The 22996-nt window shown below is 39.3% G+C and overlaps 1 protein-coding gene across 1 annotated transcript in view; it reads left to right on the top strand.

Annotated features, from left to right (window-relative positions):
- GNG2 (guanine nucleotide binding protein (G protein), gamma 2) overlaps nt 1-22996 on the top strand; it is a 114254-nt gene that overhangs the window by 11364 nt on the left and 79894 nt on the right. Inside the window, exon 2 of the mRNA XM_005867885.2 lies at nt 8774-8815. The gene's annotated coding sequence lies outside the window, so the exon portion shown is untranslated. The remainder of the gene's footprint in view (nt 1-8773; nt 8816-22996) is intronic.

Here is a 22996-nt window from a genome sequence, read left to right as displayed (position 1 = left end):
ACAGCCTCCTCCTCTCACTCATGTTTGAATGAGTGAAGATCAACACGTTTCAAGAATCAAGTTGCCAACTAACATTTGTTGTACATTCCGTTTGTGACGAGAAGAGCATCTTTCTATCAGGACACTTTGGCTGCTAGTAAAAGAACACCCTACCAAATGGCTTAAACAATAGGGAACTTATCTCAAAACCTCCTGATAGGAGGGTAAGTCCAGAGTTAGTCATAGGTGAGCAATGTTCTTAGCAACCTGAATTCTTGCTTTCCTCCCATTCTGACATCCTCAGCAGGTTGGTTCGCCCCCTTAGGCCCACCCTGTAGTGCTGAGATAGCTACTACAGTGTCAGAAGTATAGGCAGGTCTCAATGTCCTAGAGGCACAGTGAAGTGGCTAGTTTCTTTCTTCCTTCCTTCCTTCCTTCCTTCTTTCCTTCCTTCCTTCCTTCCTTCCCTCCTTCCTTCCTTCCTTCCAGGTTATGGGTAAAGCTATCTCCAGCAGCATTCCCCTCACAACTCACATGCTTGTCTCTTAGTGGGTAGGCAGATAGATGGCCTCTGTGATTGGCTAATATAAGAGTTTCCTCCTGAAGCCGTGGAGCAGTCCACCTTTCTTAAGAACAGTCACCAAATCCCAGAAAAAAAGGATTGATTCTATTAGCAAGGAAGAAGGGGTTGATATTATTGGGTAGATAGTCAACAGAGTCTTCCAATAATATTATTTCCATTTTATAAGTGGAGATATCAAGGCTCAAAAAGGTTAAATCACTTATCAAAATCACGCAAGTTTGAGTCCAATAGTGTTTCCATGCATTTCTCTTTGAAACCCACACACATACACACACCCAAAACTTGTTTTGATTGATGGAGATGATGTAAGTAGATTGGAGAAAGAATCCTGGAAGAAAATAGAAAATGGCTGATGTCAGAGTAAGTCAAGAAGACCCTGCTAAACAAATTATTCCAGAAGAAAATACATCAGCTTCTATACAGCAATAAAAACAGCATTTAACTTGGACAACCAGCCCAGCATATCTGCATTGTAAAAATATATAATTAAATTGAGTCTTTACGACTGGTCAATTAAATCAATTTGATTGAAATAAAATCCACCCTGGGCCAAGAAATGAGCTAGAGAAGCCAAGGTTCTGTGTACAGTGTCTGCTGGACTTAAAATGAAAACCTTGCTTTTTCTAGACAGGGATGCGTTTTGTTGATTGCAGCACCTGTAAGAGAAAGAGTCATCTCTAGAATTTTCGATTATGAGTTATTTCACAAATAGGTTTTCACTTTCCAACTCTGGAGGCAACCTGCAGTTTCATTCTTGTTACATTTTTTTCTTGGTTCCTACCTTCCACTCTGGTGTTATATTTCAGAGGCTGAATATGTGAAGCAGCAATAGTGAAAAAGGGAAATTTCCGTGGAATTGACATCAGTGCAGTGTTTTGACTGCTCATCTCTAAGTGTATTTCTGTGCATCCTCATCATTACAGACTAAGTATTCATGGTAGGAGTACCTGCTCTGTAATAAATGATTGAGTGCTTCCTACTCTTATATTTGCATTTTAAAACAGAAAGTAAAGTTAATTTTTAGGCTTTGCCAACAGAGCTCTGTTTGAGAAGGGAATTTATCTGATCTGTGCAGAACCATATGAAAAAAAAATGTGAAAATTTTAAACAGGGAAAAAAATTCTCTTATTTTTGAAGCTTTCCTTGGAAAACTCAATTCGTCCTTTGTTATCTTTTTAACCCTCATGAATGATGGTTGTGCTTAGGAAACTCTGTTATGTATAGGCATTAAAGACACATCACTAACAGTTTTAGTTAATAGTTTTAGACCTCTCAGAGAGGGAAGTCCCATAGCCAGTGTGTTGACATGGAACAGCCTCAAGATTTGTTAAAAAGTAATAAAACATTTAACTATGTAAATATGAAAAGTCCTAGGGAAAAAAATGGTGCAACTTGTCTTTTATTATATCTTAAAATAATTCTAAAATACTATAGTGTAGAAAAAATAATATCCTAAGGCTTCCTACACAGGAAAACATGGAAATTAAAGAACATTGGAATCAGAATTTCTTGGGCAAGTTGCTTAAAATTTATATACCTGTTTCTCATCTATTAAATGGGAGATTATAATGACAATACCTGCCGGGAGCCGGTCCATCCTTGCTGCTTGACACAGTCGCTGCAGAGAAGAAACGTCTGCACAGCATATGTTTCAAGGGACCTGGCGTATATAGCATACTGTTCTTAATATGTTTGCTCCCCTTAGCGCTATGTGTTTTAACCAAGGTCACCTCTCCGAGAAAGGTTGTTTCCCCAGGTGGGGATTTTTCCCTGAGGTTAGGGAGGGGATACAACCCCTTAACTAAGTGCCAGGCGGGTAGTTAATCACTTTAACTACAAACAATCACGCTTAAGCTACATAATCTTTACTCCCTGGAATGGAGATAAGAAACGCCCTAACCTTTGCAATAGAAATTGACAGGATTAAAATCGACTGGTATAAATACAGATGTAACAAGACAATAAACATCAGATCCTCATCAGATCCTAACCAGGACTTGGCTGGAGATCCTAGACAAACCTAGAAAAAACAGAACCTAGCAACAGAACCTGGCTACAGAACTTTGCTGGAGAACCTAGACAGAACATGGCAGGAGAACCTGGAGAACCTGGCTACAGAACCTGGATAGAACCAGGCAAGAGAACCTGACTGGAGATCCGGGCTAGAACTTGGAGGGAGAACCTCACTATGCTGATGAACCGAACCCAATCTCCATGTCATTCCTTCTTCGCCGACTCCGTCCACACCTTTGGGGACCCCTGGACCTGCTGGGGTTGGACCCCAGCAAATACCTACTTCACAAAATTGTCAGGAGACAATGATATCATGTATAGAGAATATTTATTTAGCATAGTGCCTGACTTACAGTAATTTTTCAGAAGTGTAGCTGTTAATAGTACAATTGGTACTGTTACCACAAGCTGGAGTAGGGTGTCTTTTATTCTATTCACAGAATTCTTACCAAATTCTGGCAGAAATGATTATGGCCCAACATCAGTCACAGGTGCTCAGAACTTGGGGTAAGGAATCATCGAAGGAAGGCTATTTTTGTGTGACGGTCACATGTTGATGTTCTGACTTAGTCAAGCCTCAGTCTCAAGCATGTGCTATTTGCTCAGTAATCCATGAGCTTAGTCATAAATCGTTCCAGTTCTCCTTCCCAACTCATGATAAGTTTTTGCTTCTCTGTCCACTTAGTTAGGTATCGCCATGTATCATACATTGGTCAGTGAAATGTGAGCAGAAATGACAGTTATCACTTCTAGAAAGAAGCTTCTAAGAACCAGGGTATAAGCGTATTCCTTGGTAACTGGCAGTTATAGAGGCACAGAAAGTGTGGCTGCTCTCTGAGGCCTGAGTCTTAGAGTGAAGACAACACAGAGATAGTCCCTCCATGGACCCATAATGGACATGTAGTGAGAGTGGGAAATAAACGTTGTTCTCTTGAGACACTGAGATTTTGGTTGTGGGCTTTTTTGTTGTTGTTGTTACCACAGTATAACCTAGCTTATCCTATTAGATACACTCAGGTTATCCCTTTAAACTCTAGAGAAAAAATATAGTATTGGTAACAGTAATAAAATATGTAGCTGTTTGGAGATAGTAATTCTTAGTGACTATTTTGTGTGTGCATGCATATTATATGTTGTATTACACATAAGCCTCAGGAAACTTAGACTTTGAAGTTAAACAGATTTATATTAAAATTTCTAGTTAAATTTCTTATAAAATAAGATTTATCTCCATTTCATTCAGAGGAAATCAACAAACTAACATTACCAGCATTTTTTTTTTTCTGTAAGGGAGTCCACCGTGATGCTAAAGTTGGGACTCTGAATTCTAGGCCTGATAGAATCAGAAGGTAATGGTCTCTCTCGCTGAGAGCTTATTCAGAATGGTGTCTTGTGACGCAAAAGGGCTTTCTGAGAGGAGATAATGCACTCAGCCACGTCCTGGCTCTTGTCTCTGGTAATAAAATAGTCTTCTCTAACCCCTAACCGCTATTGCAGTGTTCCAATAAACAATGGTGCTTAGTATATAGAAGGTCTTAAATACTATGTAATGAGTAAATAAATGGAAGTAGTTCACAGTTCTTCTAAATGTGCTGGACTCTTTCATGTCTGCATTTGAAAAATAAATGTCTTTATTTTAGACAATAATTTAAAAACATCTCAGTATTAAGGTGTTTATTCTTTTTTAATACTTTACATATGACCGACCATGTAGCCACAGATTTAGGCTATTTTATTTGATATTTTTTACTCCTGATTATTCCATTTGGGTCTCTCAAACTATATTATGAAATCCCTTAATTATTTAAATTGGGAACAGATTAATTATCTCCAGTGTACAAACTCAAATTAATTTCACTATTAACTTGAGTTTTAAATTGATTAATCTTGGAGTGTTTAAGGAACCAGGTGAAATTTTTTTTTTTTTCATCCTTAAGGAAAAGGGCATATTTGACTTGATGAAACTCTCTCCTTCATCCCCATTATGCTAATAGGAGTAAGAAATTTACCAGAAAACTTTGGATTAGATTTTATAAACCAGCCAGAAACCTGTGTGTCTGGAGCTTCTGGGGGAACAATCTGTGAGTCATTTTAAAAAACAAACACACTCATCATCACAGTGCGTGTTGTTGCCATGGTGATTAGGCCTGTGGCGTTGGCTTGCTTGTGTTCCAGTAAAGGGAGGAAGGGGAGAGAAACTGAGAATTCAGAGCTTTGACTATCAGCTTCAATTATTGCAGGAAAGAATATAGGGCGTTCTTGAGAGCATATTGGCACAGTCATCGTCGGAGGGAAGTAAAGAAACCTTGGCATCCTGCCTTTGTTGTTGAATATGAGTTAGCCATATTAGTGTTGGGTGTTGTGAGTCACAGGCGAGAAAAGGACCATTTGGCATTCTCTTGGGAAGAAGGGGGAAAGATAGGGTTTTTAATCTGATATATAATTCTATTTAAATCTCTAAGGTCTTCCTGGTGAACTGTCTCGTACGCAGGTGCACAGGGCTTTCGTGATCCTCTAAAAGGCACGAAATGCCACTGGCATAACATTATTGCAGAGTTAAAGGATCCTCAGTGCATTATTCTAATATGGTTAGAGACTGGTCTTAGTGAGGCCATTGTTTCAGATGTGATCTCCAAGTAGACCAGGTATCTTTCCTGTATTTTGTGGAGTAGATGTGACTCCCTTATCTTGGACAGTCATCTTATAATGCAGGCCCCCTAGTTCACAGAGGAGACCAGGAAGGTTATGTGAGCTCTGCCAAATCTGTCCCCTCTCCAGGGGAAAGTGAAATTAAAAAACACTGTTGATGGGCAGTCAACAGAGTTATTGGGCCGGTGGAATTGCTGCAAGAGTGATTCATTATGATTCATTATGGAGAACAAACAACACCCTTAAAGTAAAGGTGTGAGTTAGTGCACATTTTTAAAAGAATGTTTCTTAGTTCACTTTGAGAAGTCTATGTAGCCTCTTAAATGGATATACAGTAGTCCCCCATATCTGCGGGGGGTACATTTTAAGACCCCCCCAGTGGATGCCTGAACCATGTATGCTTTTTCCTATACTTACATACCTTTTCACTTAAGAATGGCCCCAAAGCACAAGAATAGTGATGCTGGCAACTCAGATATGCAAAAAAAGATGTAAAAATCTTCCTTTAAGTAAAATAAAGGTTACTTGAACACAAGCATTGGGTTACTGTGACAATCAATCTGATAACTGAGAAGGCTACTAAGCGACTAATGGGCAGGTAGCAAAGACAGCATGGATACACTGGACAAGGAGATGATTCTCATCCCAGGTCGGATGGAACAAGATGTGTGAGATTTTATCACCCTACTCAGAATGGCATGTAATTTAAAACTAATGAGATGTTCGTTTCTGGGATTGTTCATTCAATATTGTTGAACCATGGTTTACCGTGGAAAGAAAACCATGGTTAAGGGTTAAGTACTATAGTACTACAATTTTATTTTTTAGAGTATTCCTCAAGCAGATTTTATTTGGAGTTAAACAACTTTCCCTATTAAAACTATTTTCAGAAGGTTTCGAATAAAGTGCCATGGGGTGTGACTAAGGATCATACAAACTCAGGGAGTTTGTGCGTAATCTGTGCACTGGCATAAGATGTAATAACTACTTCTCATAACTATAGGTTTCATTTTTTCTCATAGGTGGGGAGTAGGCACATGTTGCCAAACTTATTCTGTGCTATCTTAATTTTCTTAACATTAGTAAGCAAAGCTTAACTTATAATTTTCTTCTGATGATCAAAGTAATTCATGGTGATTATTGGAAAATGGGGAAAAAATTGGAAAATGCTTAAATTGTAAAGTAAAAATAAGAATGACCCTTTCTATTAATTAGGTTGTTGGTTGAATTGTGTGTAAGAGACCTGATTTGATAGTGGCTGACACATGCTAGGAGTTATTTCCCTTTCACATAACAATCCAGAGGTGGGTGGTCCAGGGCTGGTAAGATAGCTCTGCTCCACAAGATCGAGGGACCCAGGCTTCTGATATCACGTTGTTCCATCATTCCTAGCATGCTTCCCTTGCTTTATGGTCTAACATGGCTTGCCATAAGGACCCCACTATAACCATCAAGAAGGGAGAAAGTTGAAAGGGGAAGGCATGACCCAGAAGTTGCACATACCATTTTTGTAGCCATCCCTTTGAACTTTGACTCATGGGCATATAGCATCAAGGGAGGCTGGGGAAAGTAGTTATTTTTGACATGTATATGGTATGCGCTAGTTTAGAATTCAATATAAGCATGAAATAAAAAGAGAGAGGATATTGGGGCATATCTAACCATTTCTGCTACTTCCATTATTCTATACAAAAGAGATAATACACTGTTTACATTTGTATGTATCTCTTTCTAATATTTTTTCTAGAAAAAAACTACATATCAGAAAGATTATGTATAATATTTACTAGAAAATATTACGTATTATATGTTAAATGAATATTACATATGAAAAATACATAAAATGCATTAGAGCTATTATGATTTATAAATATCTATATTAGAAAATTAGTTGAGGTTATACTATATATAAAATGTGCATTTTTTTATCGTTTAAAATTTTTTTTATTCACTGTTTTAAAGTTCTATCAGGTAGAGTTTTTGTTTTATTTAATATAAATAAATATTTGATATTTAGTTGTATTTGATATTTAGTCTATTTTTTAATACATGGTAATAATTTATGATCTACATTTTGGAATTTATTTGTTTATTTTTGAATAAAGTCAAGGAGTAGCATCACTAAGAAAATGATTGAGAATATATTTGAGGATCTTGAAAAATGCTGCCAAACTGCTTTCCAAAGAAGTTGTGCTGCCCTAACCGGTTTGGCTTAGTGGATAGAGCGTCGGCCCGCGGACTGAAGGGTCCCAGGTTCGATTCCGGTCAAGGGCATATACCTTGATTGTGGGCACATCCCCAGTCGGGGGCATGCAGGAGGCAGCTGAATCGATGTTTCTCTCTCATCGATGTTTCTAACTCTCTATCCCTCTCCCTTCCTCTCTGTAAAAAAATCAATAAAATATATTTTTTAAAAAAAGAAGAAGAAGTTGTGCTGATTCATGCTATTGCCAATAACACATGAGAGTGCTGCAGCGCCCTGCACAGGCTCATTTTGCTAGTCCACTAATCACTGTTCTCTCTAGGGTTCATTCTCTGAAAATAGGTTGTTTTTACCCTTACCTTGTGCTTTTTTTAATTATTATTATTCCTTTGCTGTCATTAATCATGGTAATAGTTTTCTAATAATGTTGGTTTATTTAAAAACATATGGTTCCTGAAAGTCATCTGGGACTATGGTTGGTTGGGTTGAGACTAAAGCACATGTGCCAGTCTTAAGCAATGTGAGATCGCTAGCGACACTGATGATCATTAGGATGTAATGTGAATTGGGTTTTCACCCTTAGTCAGTACTTTAGATGTGAGGCACCTCTTTGTTCTGAGACACAACAAAAGAGAACCAATAAAGCACTTCCGGGGGCAGAGGTGATTCCCTTGAGCTGGGTCCTGGGGAGCTTTTCAGCAGTAAAAAAGCTCCTGAACGTAGGAACTGCCTTAGAGATGCACCATATCTGGGCAGTGGGCAAAATTAGGCCACAAATCTGCTCAACATCCTCAGAGGTCACTAGGGCCTTGGTGTATAAACAGCTCCCAGAAGCTTTGGCTGCTAAAGATGCTTTTATAACCACTAACTTGTCCATCCACCCTCTTAAAGTGCTAGATACACACAAATGGAACTCCAGCTCCACCCCCAACACGTGGAGAAGGTGTGTGCTCCACCTCTGCCACGTGGGTCCTGCCGGGAGCCAGTCGGGTTAGGTCAGGGGGAAAGCTTGTTTTTATTCATCTCCCTGGTACACAGCCTCTGTCACGAAGAACTCTGCTTCCCCCAGGACCCCCAACTTTGTGTTTTCATGTTTTCTTGCAGGCTAGGGATGTTCACAAAGAAAGGAACTCCTATTTTCACAAATATATCTCTTAAAAAGAGTTAACAAGATGTCTGCTTCTTGACTCAGAAGTATAAACCTATCAGACCTTCCTGCTCTTCGAGCCATGTGGCCATCACCACCAAATCCCACTTACAGAAACATTCATTTGCTTGTTCAGCTTGTATGTATCACGTTATTTCTCCTTTTTCTAAACACATTTTCCTCTCTGCTTTCTTGACAGCCAGGATCATCCAGGGAGCCTCAGGCTTCGGGCACTGAAAAGGTAAGGCTTCTGAAGTGTTTTCCTCCAGGATCTTGAATCTCACCAGAAGTTCAAGGGAAAATAAGTGTCTGAAGTGATGCTATAGAGGAAAGCATTGAACATGTGATACTTATCAAACATCCATAGCCTCTGTAGCAATATTGACATGACTTCAGGATTTAAAGGGGAAAAATGGCTCTCCTTGATAGTTTAAACCAGTTTTCTCACTCAGATTCCCCGATTTTCTTCTAAAACCCGAGCTGGAGAGCCTTTGCAGTCGCTGCCTTAATAAAATGTGTTCCTGTGGCACTAAACACGGCTACGTGCTTGCAGCTGCTGAGAACGTGCCCTGTGAACGGGAGATGTTAGGTAGATCAGAGATTATTAGCTCAGAGAGGAGCGAGCCCTGTTCTTAACAGATTGGCTGTAGACATTGTAAGGACATTTCCAGAAGAAACAACAACTACATTAAAAGGGCAGTTTGTGCTGGCAGGGTTTCTCCTTGAAGAAGCTGAGTTGGCTTTGAGACTAGCTAAAGCCATTGTAATCTTTGGGTCTCCAAATTGCTGAGACAGGTGATAATGTGTGTGTTCTCCCCAACCAACATATACAGTTTCCTCTAGTCAGTGACTTGGATTGCCAGCCTCTCTTTTTAAATTTCACTTTATTATGAAAAATTACAAGCACATACCCAAATCAAGAGAATAATATAATGACCATCCATAGCCCTATTCATTTAATTTTAATAATTATCAACTCACAGCCAGTATAATTTTACTTATACCCCATCCACTTCTCTTCTTTTCCCATTGGATTATATGACAGTGGCTTGAATTTGGTTGTTGAATCGTTAATATTTATTTACATAATTATTTAGTGGCTACAGTAAAATACTAATAAGAAATAAAACCTACTTATAACCTGACTTAGTTTACTGGAGTTAGTCATTCATCCATTTATTTTTTCAGCAAATATTTATTATTTACTAGTGTTGGAACCTTCTTAGAATAAGAGAGCAAATTTTCCCCACCTCACATTTATGAAGTCCTCAAATTTGGACTTCTGACATCTCCAAATGAGGTTATCTGTCAGAGATACTCTGACAAAATTAAAAGATGACACTCATCTTATAACTTTAATTGTTAAATGTAAACATGTAAAATATGCCACAATTTTTAAAACCTATTTTGCCATTTTTTCACTTCTGAATGTATTGGAAACTTAAAAACACAAAACACTTTCCCAACCCTCTCATGTACTTTCTTATTTTAACATAAATATTTGTTCAGTTACCTGCCTCCCTTTTAAGAATATAAGCTCTGAGAAAGCATTTTGCCTTTAGTGTCTAGCAAGGTGTCCGGCACTTGTTATATATTTAATACAGTTGTTGAATGAATGAACATATGAGTGAATGGCAGATGCTGGGAATGTGAAGATGAAAAACACACAGGCCTTGCCCCAGAGTTGCTCAGTCTCATGGGAGAGAGAAGCTTGCAAATAGGAGGTCTCTGAGCAGAGTGCTCTGGGTGAGAGAGGAGAGGACGAATGTGGTGGGGAGTTTGGTGAGAGGCTTGATGGATAAAGAAGCATTTATTTGAGCTGGGACATGAAGTGCCATCTATCAGAAAAGATATAGAAAGGAATTCTGGGACTAAGGAATTGCATGAAAGTACAAGGCCCCAAAGAGCACAGTGGAACTTTTAGAAGTTTACAATGGCCACGGCATGGTTGGGAAGTGGCCTACTACAGAGATGTGGCTTGAGAAGCAGGCCGATGAAGCTTGGGCAGGGCTCTAGGGCCAAGCTCAAGAGTGGATTCTAGTTTGGGTGGGAAGACAGAGAAGGGCACATAATTCTTTTTAAGGATAATTCCTTAGGCTGCAGAGTAACATATAAAGCCGTGGAGAGAGACTAATGGAAGGGAGGCCAGTAGATCTTGGGTTTGGAAATGAAGGGCTGATATGGGAGAACTGATAGAATTGCTGATTAAGGATGAGAAGTAAAAGGAAGGAAGACATCTGGAGTAACTGCCAGATCTCCCTTTTGGGCGATGATATGGGTCGTGATAACTGGGCTACGAATACAGGAAGAGGCTTCAACTCCATGGAGTGGCCACGTCCAGGTAGCTATGTCCGGAGGCTGCTCATAGGTGGGGACGGAGCAGTGGTTCCCAGTCCTGGCTGCACATCAGAATCTCCAGGGAAGAGTTTCAAAGTTCACGTGCAGACCCTCCCCAGACCAGGTGAATCAGAATTCTGGGGGTGGGGCCTTGGATATCTGAAGTTTTTAAAAGCTTCCCAGCCAGGACTGAGAATCTCTGGTCTAGAGCTTATTAAACAAAAGGCCTGTGTGTGTATGTGTCTGCTTTTAAGACCATGTATAGCTTTTGCTACTCCATGAGGTTCTTTTGGAATTCAGTATTTAATATCTTACAGGTGAGGGTTGAGTTGTCCCTTACATTCTACCAAATATTACTAATAATGAAGACTGTTATATAAGTATTTGATATTCTTTGTCTAATATTGTGATTGATTTCTTCCAGGCTAATACATGTTTTTAAATAGGTTAAATCAATTCAAGCAGAATTTCTCAATGGGGGCTGCAGGCATGTTGAATGGGACAGTTCTTCACTGTGCTCTTTGTGATCCTGTCCTTGGCTCACATAAGGCCAGGGGCATCTTCCAGTCATTGTGATAGTCAGGTTCATTGGGAACTACTGCGTGTTAGCGTACAACTTTAAAGAGGTGATTTGGCATTTTCTACTCTCACCTAGAAGCATTTTTGCTCCTTGCAAAATTATTGGTTTCAGTTATGCTCAGTGGTTCCTTATGTAAGTGGTCTCCGTGCTAACAAACGAAAGGAAGAAAGATGTGTAAAAGGAAGTGGTGTTTTGTACTGTCATAGGGATTGCGAGCATAATTGCTCTAGCACTAAAATCTGTTTTTTAAGTCTTTGCAGAGAAGCAAAAATGAAACACTAGGTGAGCAACAGTCAAATATTGGGGTTTAAAGCAAAATACTACTAAGACATCATGCAAATTAAATAGCAGCAATGATGAAGAATATTTTTACTTCCTGTTGCTACTGTAACCAGTTGTCACACACTGATATAAAACGAGACAATTCTATTATTTTACAGTTCTGCAGGTTAGGTTGAGCAGAGATCTCACTGGGCTAAAAGCAGTGTCAACAGAGCTGAGTCCCTTTCTGGAAGAATTCATTTCTTTGACTTTTATGGCTTCTAGGGTCTGATTTCCCCCATCTTTAAAGGCAACAACATTGCATCTCTGTGTCTTTCTACCATAATTACATCTAATTCTGAACTCAGCCAGAAAGGTTTTTTATTTTATTTTAAAGACCTATGTCATAAGATTTGGAACACCTGGATCATCTCGGATAATCTCCCCTTCTCAGTGTCCTTAATTTAATCACATCTTCAAAGTCCCTTTATCCACGTAAGGTTACATATTGATGGGTTCGAGGGATTAGGACATGTTCTTATTTGGGGGCTATTTATTCTGCCTACTCCAAAGTAATTAATTGTTCTAATCTCTTTAGAAGGTAGAAATGCTTCTGGGAGCAGAGATAAGATGATCTAACATTTTATTGTTTAGGTTGAGAAGCCTTAGGGTTCCTAAATTGATGAAGCAGGTCCTTGTCTTGATTCTGCAAATCCTGTGTTCTCGATAGAGGCACTGAAAGCTTTTGGTTTTCTTGGAGTGTTTGGCCTGGGGTCGAGTGGACAGGTTGAAGTCCAGGGGCTCCATTCTTGGCCAGACTTTCTGGTACTCTCGGTGTGGCCTCTGGAGAGTGCTGCTTTTGGCACTTCTCCAACTCGGAAAAGTTTGCCTACAGTGTGCAGGTTCCAAGGACTTTGAATAGCAGCAAAGAAATGTGAGATTTTTATTTCATGCTGTTATGTCTGCCTGCCACCTTATACTTTATTTATTAGGCTCTAAAATGTGAAAATTGAAGGAAAAAATAACATACTATTTCAGAACCTCACTATAGCAGTATTTACTAATTTCTAGGGATGGTTTCATTACCTCCATACATTAGGTAGGTCATCCCCAACAAAGTAAGAAAGCATTTCTTAACCTAGTGAATGAAATGAATCTCTGGGTTAAGTTTTTTTGAAGACCATCTCTGGAATAGAATGTAGTCAGAGTTTTCTTATGGAGATTTAATTTGTTTTTCACCTATTTTTTGTAGCAATCCCCTTTCTATCCACTTCTAGACCCTTCAGCAATGCAGATCTGAAGGCCAAAGCTAGGGCTCGCAGTAGAATAACACACCATCCTTGTTTGTTGAACTGAGGTGATCCCTGCACGTGGGACCTTCAGTGCTGAAACTAAGAGAATCTCGGGACAGATCGGAACAGTTGGCCAACCCAGATGCCTAACAAATGGCTCTGGTGGAAAGTGGCTGTCATGTTGATGAATTAAAATAGAAATGTTGATTGAATTAAACAATGACAACAACCCTCAAGGTTTGGGTTGACAATAACGGTGAATCTAACTCTTTGAAAATCTGTATCCATATATATGTGCTTGCCCATATCAACTTAAAAAAACACACCACAACAACACTAAGATTCACAGCTAAGAACAAGCACCATTTTTGAAATATTATATGCCATAGCCTGCCCTTGCCATTCTCCAGTGTCACTAGCAAACTCCTGCATGATGTCTCTGATGTTCACAGCTTTAATGATTTCATTATTGAGGTAACCACAGGACCTCGTTGAATCTTTCTCAGCAAGTCAGCACGTATGGAAATTATATGATCCAAGTTTCCCAAAACATCACAAAGCTCTCTTACTTTGAATTCTGCCTTTTGTCGAATTCCCCTCCCGCATCCCCCGTCCCCCTCCTTAAAAGACAGCATAGACTATTCATTCAGGAATAGACAAATATTAGGAAGTTTAACTTGAATGCTCCAGGGGAAGGGATTGGAGTGGGTAATGTCTTGGAGTCTTATCCAGCACCAAGAACTTGGAGCTTTCTGACCTCCCAGTTGTAGAGCATGAACTACTTAGTGATGTAAGTGACTGTATCCATAGCAAAGTCAGCCTGAGAAAACAGGAATACTAAAGGTCCTAGGCCTTCATCCCTTACATTTCTATGGCCTCCATAGAGATTTTTGCTCTCTAAGCCACTGGGACTAAGCAGAGGACTGTAAGTGTTCCTGAAAGAGCAATAAATTAGCTCTTTCCAGAATAGACATTTGACATTTAGAGTTGGTGGTGGTGGTGTATGTATGTATGTATGTATGTATGTATGTATTTGTCCCCTAGTTGATAGGTACAAAGGATTCTTTTTCAGTTTTTCATCCTTTTTTTTTTTTGGCCCACAAAATGATTGAGCACTATCAGTCATGGAGGGGAGGATCTGGGTTTCTGACAAGGGTAGGTATTGGTTAGAATTGTGAATTAATTTGATATTCTCCTCAATCCCTTTTTGGGGTTCTTTTCTTATAGGACTCCCAATCTTGGTTTTATTTTAATACCAGCCTCATTTCATCTTTGAACTTCTGCTGTTTTTTGTGACAAATTGTAGCAGAAATGAAAGCAGGTCAAATCATGATGTTGTCATTTACACGGAATATTTTATTCTTTTCTGAAGAGAAATTAGAGAGTAAGTATAAATGAGATCCAAATGTCTACTCCAGGTACAGGGTTTCTTTGGGACAGTGGAAAGGTCTAGAAACTAGATGTAAGTGATGACTACACAGCCTTGTGAATGTACTAAACGCCTTTGAATTATACACTTTAAGATGGTAAATACTATGTGAATTTTCCAATTAAAAAATATCAATTGAACTTCAATGTATTTTTTTGTAAGAAACTGTTTTTCCTTATCTTAAAATTCTGGAAGAAGTCTATACCCATTTTAATTCCCTCACATTAAATTTCTAAACCAAAATTGTTATCTATTCTGTCCCATTACTGGGAGATATTTGGACTTCAACATGTCTGCAAGGCAGAACTAATGCAGAAAATCTCAAGGAGGTAGAAGAGGAACATCTCTGAGAATTAAGACACTAGTTGTTTATTATTAAGATATATAGCTGGTTGGGTGGCTCATTTGGTTGGAGCATCATCCCATACACCAAAGATTACAGGTTCAATTTTTGGTCAGGGCACATACCTAGGTTGCAGGTTTGATTCCCAGTCAGGGTACATACAGTAGGCAATTGATTGATGTTTCTCTCTCTCACACACACCCTCTCTCTTTAAAAATCAATAAACATATCCTCAGATGAGTATAAAAAAAGATGTATAATTTTTGTTATTGGAATATAGAATGGCCTATACTTTGCAAAGTTGATCACAATAAAAATTTGTTTTTTAAGTAAAACAATTCAAAACAGTGGACTTTCTTGCACCTCTCATGGGATAGAGGTTATGTCATTGAAGCTGGAAAGTTTTTTGGTTTTTTTTTTTATAAAATATATTTTATTAATTTTTTACAGAGAGGAAGGGAGAGAGATAGAGAGTTAGAAACATCGATGAGAGAGAAACATCGATCAGCTGCCTCCTGCACATCTCCTACTGGGGATGTGCCCGAAACCCAGGTACATGCCCTTGACCGGAATCGAACCTGGGACCTTTCAGTCCGCAGGCCAATGCTCTATCCACTGAGCCAAACCAGTTTCGGGTGGAAAGTTTTTAATATCCTATAGTAGCAGATCACAATTGGATATGATAAAATGGAAAGATGTGGTAACTTTAGTGAACTGTGAGCATGAAAACAAATTTCATATAAAGAAATGTTTTTAGGAACATGTCTCCTTAGATAGCCTCCAGGGCTGTCACCTGATCAAAGTCTGATGGCAATTCGTTTAAGGGATGACTCTATTGAGTTTCTACACACAGTCTTTGGTTTAATGATGAAATGTTAAGGTTTTTGATTCCTTCTAGATTCAGAGACAACCATTTTGACCTTTCTACAGAGATGTAACTAGGCAACCAGCATAGCACTTAGCCAGTGCGTAGCATCCAAACTTCGTAGCCATTGATTCATTTTGAAAAAATACTATTTAAATCTGTCTTTTAGCTTTGGCCTATGCTGCTGTATAACCTTTAATTTCTTAGAAAATATCATGCAAACCCCCAGTTATAAAATAGCATGGTTCCTAGAAGCCCAGCCTCCTCTACTATTCGCAAGGAAGTGAGCTTCCAAGAACAGTGGCAAGAGCTGAGAGGCAGCCACATGCACTGTGCTTTATAATTGGGAATTAAGGAAGTAGGTTTCATTGTTAGAGTGTGAAGGTGTAAGAATTTAAAACCATCTCCTCAGCAGGTGGTAATGAGCATCCCTAACAAAATGATTAATGGAAAACATACATTCACAGAGATGCAAGCTGGCTTTTATTCTAGTGAAGTTGATTTTACTTTGCTGGGTAGGTAGTAACTAGAAATACCCAGTATGATCAACAAACAAGAATGTATTGAAAGTTTTTGATGTTAGACACTATACTGAGTATGTACTATATTTCTTTTCTCTGATAACCATGCTTTTAATTTTTTAATTGTTTTTTATTATGAATTTATGTGTAAGATTTTAAAAATTCAGGGAGTAGACATGGGAATAAATGAAAACCAGAAGTTTCTTTCCAAACACCAACTTCTAGCCTCACTCCCTAGAGGTAACCACTGTTAATAGTTTCTTGTTTCAGAAATTTTTTAACTCCTGGTTAATCCGTATTGGAAAAGTGACTATGATAAGTGCCATTAAACCATCTGTTCCTGAGCTTCTCTTCTGAACGACATCTTTTAATTTGGAAACTCTACGGGAGACTTCTTTTTGAAATGTGTCCTTTAAAACTGAAAAAAAGTAAAAATGTCAGAACCAACGTGATGCTCTCAGAGGGCTGGTGGTAGAGAGAACCATAACTGAAAAATGCCAATGTGGAATTTTAGTCTCCCTAGAATTTGCATGCAGAACTTAAGGAATAAACCTGAAGGTAGTGCTTTATGGTTTTCCAAGGCATCCGGAGCACATTAGCTGCCTTTATCCCTTTGATGACCCTGTGACGCAGCAATTGTTTACTTGACTTTACCAAGAAGGAAGCTGTGGTTCCAGGAGGTTAAGTAACTTGCCCACAAGCACAGCTGAAGAGTGACAGGATCAGCACTAGAACAGGAGCCTTTTCCAAGTTGCACTCCCGCAATCCACACGGGTAACTGCGGGAATGGGAAGCGCCAGGCCCCGGAACACGCCGTGGCTCCTGCAGTGACAAGCTGCGAAGTGAAGGGGAACCGAGCTCGATTTGCAGAGAAAGATGAAAGATCGCAGTTGTTCTGATTCTGTCCCCTGGGCAGATTGTTTAATGAAGTACATGCAAATTAGGGTGGCTGGCTCTCTCCCCACAACTTCCTCCCTGGCTATGTCTATTCCTGTTTTGTTTGTTTGTTTGGGTAATACGGGCCACAGGGGCGGGGACTTGACCCAAGCAGGGGAAGCCTCGACCACAGGAGCTGGTTCAAGGGTGGACAATAGGTTCTTCCGTTGGAATTTTCCAACTCAAGTTGAGGGAAGAGAGGTTCCAAGACAGTAAGAAGCACTTAAGACCATGTTTCAGTCTGTTGAGAGAATGAAGTCTAATGTGCAGAGGGGACAAGAGACAGACAGAAAGACAGAGACAGATAAAAGCAGAGAACATAGTAACAGTTAGAGTCCACGAATCCAGTTGGTGTGAGCCAATACCTTTCCATATTTTTGCCTAAGCGAATTTAAGTTGCAACTAAAAGGGTCTTAACTAATATCTCCAGACCTTTGTTTCCTCATCTGTAAAATGGGGGTATAATATTTGCCCTGACTACATCTGAACTACAGTAGTCCCCACTTACCCACAGGGGACACAATCCGAGACCCCCCGTGGATGCCTGAAACCTCGGATAGTACCGAACACTACGTACACTATTTTTCCTAATACATATGATAAAGTTTAATTTATGAACTAGGCACAGTAAGAGATTAACAACAATAATCATAAAATAAAACAATTACAACAGAATACCGTGATAAATGTTATTTGAATGTGTTCTCTCCCTCAGAATATCTTTACACCAACCCTTCTTCTTGGGATGATATGAAATGATACTATGCCTATGTGATGAGATGAAGTGAGGTGAATGACATAGGCATTGGGACATAGGGCTAGGCTACCATAAGGGTTACTTGAACACAAGCACCGTGATACCATGACAGTCTGATCTGATAACGGAGACAGCTACTAAGTGACAGAGGTGTGGGTAGGTATACAGTGAGGATACTCTGAACAAAGGAATGATTCAGGTCTCGGGTGGGATGGAGCTGGATGGCATGAGATTTCATCATATTACTCAGAACAGGATGCAATTTAAAATTTATGAATTGTTTACTTCTGGAATTTTCTATTTAATATTTTTAGACTGCAGCTGACTGGGAGTAACTGAAACTGTGGAAAGCAAAACTGGATAATGGGTGGGGGGTGGGGTGCTGCCTTGTAAAGATCAGTTGAAATAATAAATAGGAGAGCACTTTGTAAATTGTAAAATGCTGTATAAATACAAGATAGTATTATTCATTGATATGTTGCATTGAGTTAGGAAAAGTTGAAAGAATGAAATTAACACTCATTTGGAAAATAAGGAGAGCCTTGTTAGAGCCATCTGGTGCTATGCAGAATTACATGGAAGCTGCCAGAATTCCCCAGATTTCCTTTTGAAATACTCTTAAGTTCTTACAGATTCTCATAATGAATACAAGGATGGCTCTTACCTGCTGACTCAGGTTGATTCAATGAATTTCTCTTTTCTGTCTTGGCCCAATCTATGGTAAACACACACACACACACACCAAACAAAAATAAACAAGGCATCATATTAATATTTTAATAGTTTAGCTTTTTTACTTAAAAGAGCTTTACAGATTCGTGCTAAATGACATTTTGGCTTCATCAGAGAAAAGTCATCAAAGAAAATAAAACAAAGTAGCTATTCTAGTTATACTTCATTTGGGAGAGCTATAGTTGGGGTGATTCCAGGGATGGGAGGTTAGTTGTTTTGAGCTTAGATGGGATTAAGATCCGTTGTTTTTGTTAAAGGACCTATATCTTTTTAAAAAAATATTTTTTTATTGGCTTCATAGAGGAAGGGAAAAGGAAAGAGAGATAGAAACATCAATGATGAGAGAGAATCATTGATCAGCTGCCTCCTGCATGCCCCCTACCAGGGATCAAGCCTGCAACCTGGGCATATGCCCTGACCAGAATCAAACCGTGGCCTCCTGGTTCACAGGTCGACACTCAACCACTGAGCCATGCCAGCCAGGCTCTATATCTTTGACACAAGCTCTAAGTAATCAAAATCTATTTGAGATCATAGTGTATTCATGAATAGGGAGCATCTGTCACTTTCATAGCATTTGTACTACATACGAAATACCTCTCTGTGAAGGTAAACAGATAGTACCTCTGAAATCTGTTCTCTCTCATAGATTTGCCAGTAGGCAGTTTTTGTTGTAGCAAACGTCTCTTTCTTCATATTTGATAATTAGAATCCCCAAAGTGGGTTTAGAGTCTCAATCTAAGAATAGCATATGGAGAAAGTTTGAAATATGATCACCTTGGGAATACGGTTTATAAGCGTGAGGAAGCATGATATAGCAACCTGAACATGTTTTACATCGCTTACATTTTAAAATCTGAGAAACGTATCCACTACCTTTACTGTTCCTGTAATCCATGTGAATATGCCTTCGAACTGCACAGTGGCCAGTGCAGTGAGGTTGAGTCACTGCTGTTTGACCACACTTTGCCTACCCATTGTTTATCTTTGTGTGGGTGTGACATCAACCCCATGAAGGTCAGTGTTTTCATATCAACTGAGGACTTGGGATAAGTTCATTTTCTGAATAGCCCTCAGAAAATGTCAGCAGCATGGAAACAGTTGACAACTTCAAGTTGATTGATTTTAGCAGAGCTTAATAAAGAGAATGCTGACAAACACAGGGGGAGAGTAAAGGGAAAGTGCAAGTGAGTGCACGTCTCTAGGGCTCCTTTACCACCAGTTGGCCTGAAGGGATGAGGACTGGGCGGAGAGGACCTCCTGAGTGGAGCTGCAGCCTCCAGGAAAAGGGGGGAGCTGGATTATAAGGACACTTCAGGCAGGGATCCCAGAAAACAAATACCCTGAAATGATTCTCCTCTCTCCTTCTGATTTACTTGTGTTCCCATTGACCAAACGCAACGGGAAGACAAGGAACAAGGTAGCCTGCCGCTGAGTCCATACTGTCTAGTCTCCTAGGGCGTAGAACTGGGTGGAGCAGAATGGGGGCTGAATCTGGAAGGGCAAGTGGAACATACAATACCCAGCACAGTTAACCTTCATTATGAAAGTCTTGCGTGAAAGAAATGGCACCCTTTCCTCCCCCAAATCTAACTCTCTTACAAAAAGAAATTGTTTCAGCCAACTTTCACTTTTTAATTAATTTTACTTAATCCAAGTCATAGCTCACGTTCAAATGGGCCTCAATACAATGGTAGCATTTGGGTGGAGTTCAGTTGTTTGTGAAAGATAACCTGGAGGAGGGAAACCACCCTCATGCTTGACCTATTTAGAGATGAGCTGACAGCTTCAACTTCAAGTTCAAGTTTGGTGAAAAGGGCAGCAAAAAGTAGATAGCAGCTCTGAATAGTCCACATCCTTGGGTCTCCTCTAATCAAAGGAGTGACTATTGTTCCAAAGGAGTACAATGCCCAGCTAGTGGGTTGAATGGCCTTTTTTTGTTGTTGTTTTGTCCAGCTTGCTTTTCATCTCAGATTAACTATTGTCAGTCCTTTGACCCATGGACCAGGGTAACTTGCCTTGATCTAATCCAGAGTAACCACTCTGACCCACTGAAGGTGATTAAATCAACTGAATCAAGTAAATGCCCATAATTGGAGAGGTATTTGTGGCAGCATGATGATGGGCAAAAGAAAACAAATTTGGAATGCCACACCCTAAATTGTAAAACTCTTCTATGGCCCAGAAAATTCCCTGACTTTGGAAATTCTGGGGTTTCAGACCCAGGGATTTCAGACAAAAGAGTTGTGTCTGTAATAGAAACTGTGAGAGGCAGTGTGGTATAGTGAAAAGAACATGGATTTGGTTGTTAAGAATAAGAGGTCTCAGCTTAATACGGACTGCCGCCACCTTGGCAAATTACTGAACTACCTCAACCTCAGGTCTCCTCATGTGCAAAATGACAATACTTGACTTATTATAAAATTAATTGAAACCTTATATGCAAAATGAAGACAGTGGCTTTCACACAGTAGTCATTCAAGCACTTTTGTGCTCACTTTTTCAGTAATATTGTTTCTTAACAGCTTTATTGGGCTATCATTAACATGAGATATTATTGACATACAGTAAATGGTACGTATTTAAAGTTGATGTATTGTGAATGCATGAACCCATAAGACTATTGCCACAATCGAGGGAATGAACATACCCGTCCAGAGTTTCCTCATGTCCAGTAACGAGATCTCCTTCCCAACCTCATCTTCAGGCAACTGATCTGCTTTGTCACTTTAGAAGAATTTGCATTTTCTAGAATTTTATATAACTGCAGTCATATTGTATTATAAAATTCTAGAAGAAAATGGCTTTTCTTTGCTCAGCATAATTACATGGAGGCACATGTAATTTATTTCTTTTATTACTGAGTCGTGGTCTGTTGGATGGGTGTATCACAATCTGTCTATCTGTGCATCTATTAGAATAAATTGCTCAATTATGTCTTAATTCTGTTTCTCTTCTTCTTTTCTTATTAATAGTATGAGGAAAAAGTTCACATATTTCATGTTACCAGAGCTGACATTTCCATGAACATCCTTCAGGAGTGGCACGGTGTACAAGCATTGGGTATAAATGCAGATATAACAATAATTGTGTTTATTAATCTCTGGCTTAGGCTTCCTAAGTTTCTTTTGTTCTTTACCATACACAAGCAAGCTGGAGGCCACAACTCAAATGCCCATCGCCTGATGAATGAATGTAATTATGGGGAATCTCTATAATAAAATATTATTTGCCATAAAAATGAAATACTGACTCATGCTTGAAATACTGACTCATGCTTGCAACGTGGACAAACCTTGAGAAGATTATACTCAATGAAAGAAACCAGACACAACAGTCCACATTATTATTTGATTTCTTGAAATGTCCAGTGTAGGCAAATCCATAGAGACAGACAGTAGATGACTGGTTGCCGGGGATAAGGGCTAAGGGGCTGGAGGGTAGGGGAGTGGGGGGTGGGGAATGACTGCTAATGGGTACGGTTTTCTCTTGAAAATGTTTGGAATTTGAAAGTGGTGATAGATGCACAACTCTGTGAGTATTCTAAAAATTCCTGAATTGTATACTTTAAAAGAGTGAATTTTATAGTGTGTGTACTGTATTTCAACAAGGCTGTTACTTTTAAAAAGCAATCTGTGAAACTTTGCTTGGATAAAAATATTCAAGAGCAGCAGTGAACTTAGTTTCTCTCTTTTTGTTTGCTAAAGGGAAAACTTACAGCTGTTTGCCTCATTGATTTGCTGCCCCTGCTTTTCCAGGTCTTGAGCACAAAGTGGAACTTGCTAGCATTAGGAAGTAAGAAAGTCCCATCTGCAGTGAGTGGTATTTTGGGAGCTAGTTTAGTATCATGTTATTTTGATTTAGTTGAGATGATAAAGGGCCTGTAGCTACCTTGACTTTTTGTCTTTTCCTTTCCTTTTAAAAATAACACGTATTCAGATTATCTAATTACCCCTCCCCCCCTTCCTCTAGCCTTAGTTAGTTAAACTAGATACAGGATATCCTGTCAGTAAAGCATCTTAGCTAAATCGGATTATTTACTAAATCCTAGCAGCAGTAGATAGAGTTAAGTACAGAAATTCAAATACTCAAGATAATCCTTGGAAAGGAAAAGAAGCCAGCGGCTCCGAATTAGTAGTGGTTTCCCACAGCTGTGGGGGGTGGGAACAAGGGCAGACTTCCTCCCTTTCTAATGTCTTCCTTCACCTGGTGAAACACGGCCCTGTTCAGAATGCTCCCAGCTGCTGAATCAGGACCCACATTGTCATATCTGGAAACAGAGCTCCACCTGGTCTATTCCCAAGAAATCCATGTTTCCTGGGGCTCAGGTATTGTCATTCGGAAAAGACTCCTTCTCCCTCCCCCTAGC

The sequence above is a fragment of the Myotis brandtii genome, unplaced genomic scaffold (genome assembly GCF_000412655.1).
Source record: "Myotis brandtii unplaced genomic scaffold, ASM41265v1 scaffold253, whole genome shotgun sequence".
NCBI lineage: Eukaryota > Metazoa > Chordata > Mammalia > Chiroptera > Vespertilionidae > Myotis > Myotis brandtii.
Note: the sequence above shows the minus strand (reverse complement) of the source record. Positions and strands in the feature narration are given on the sequence as shown.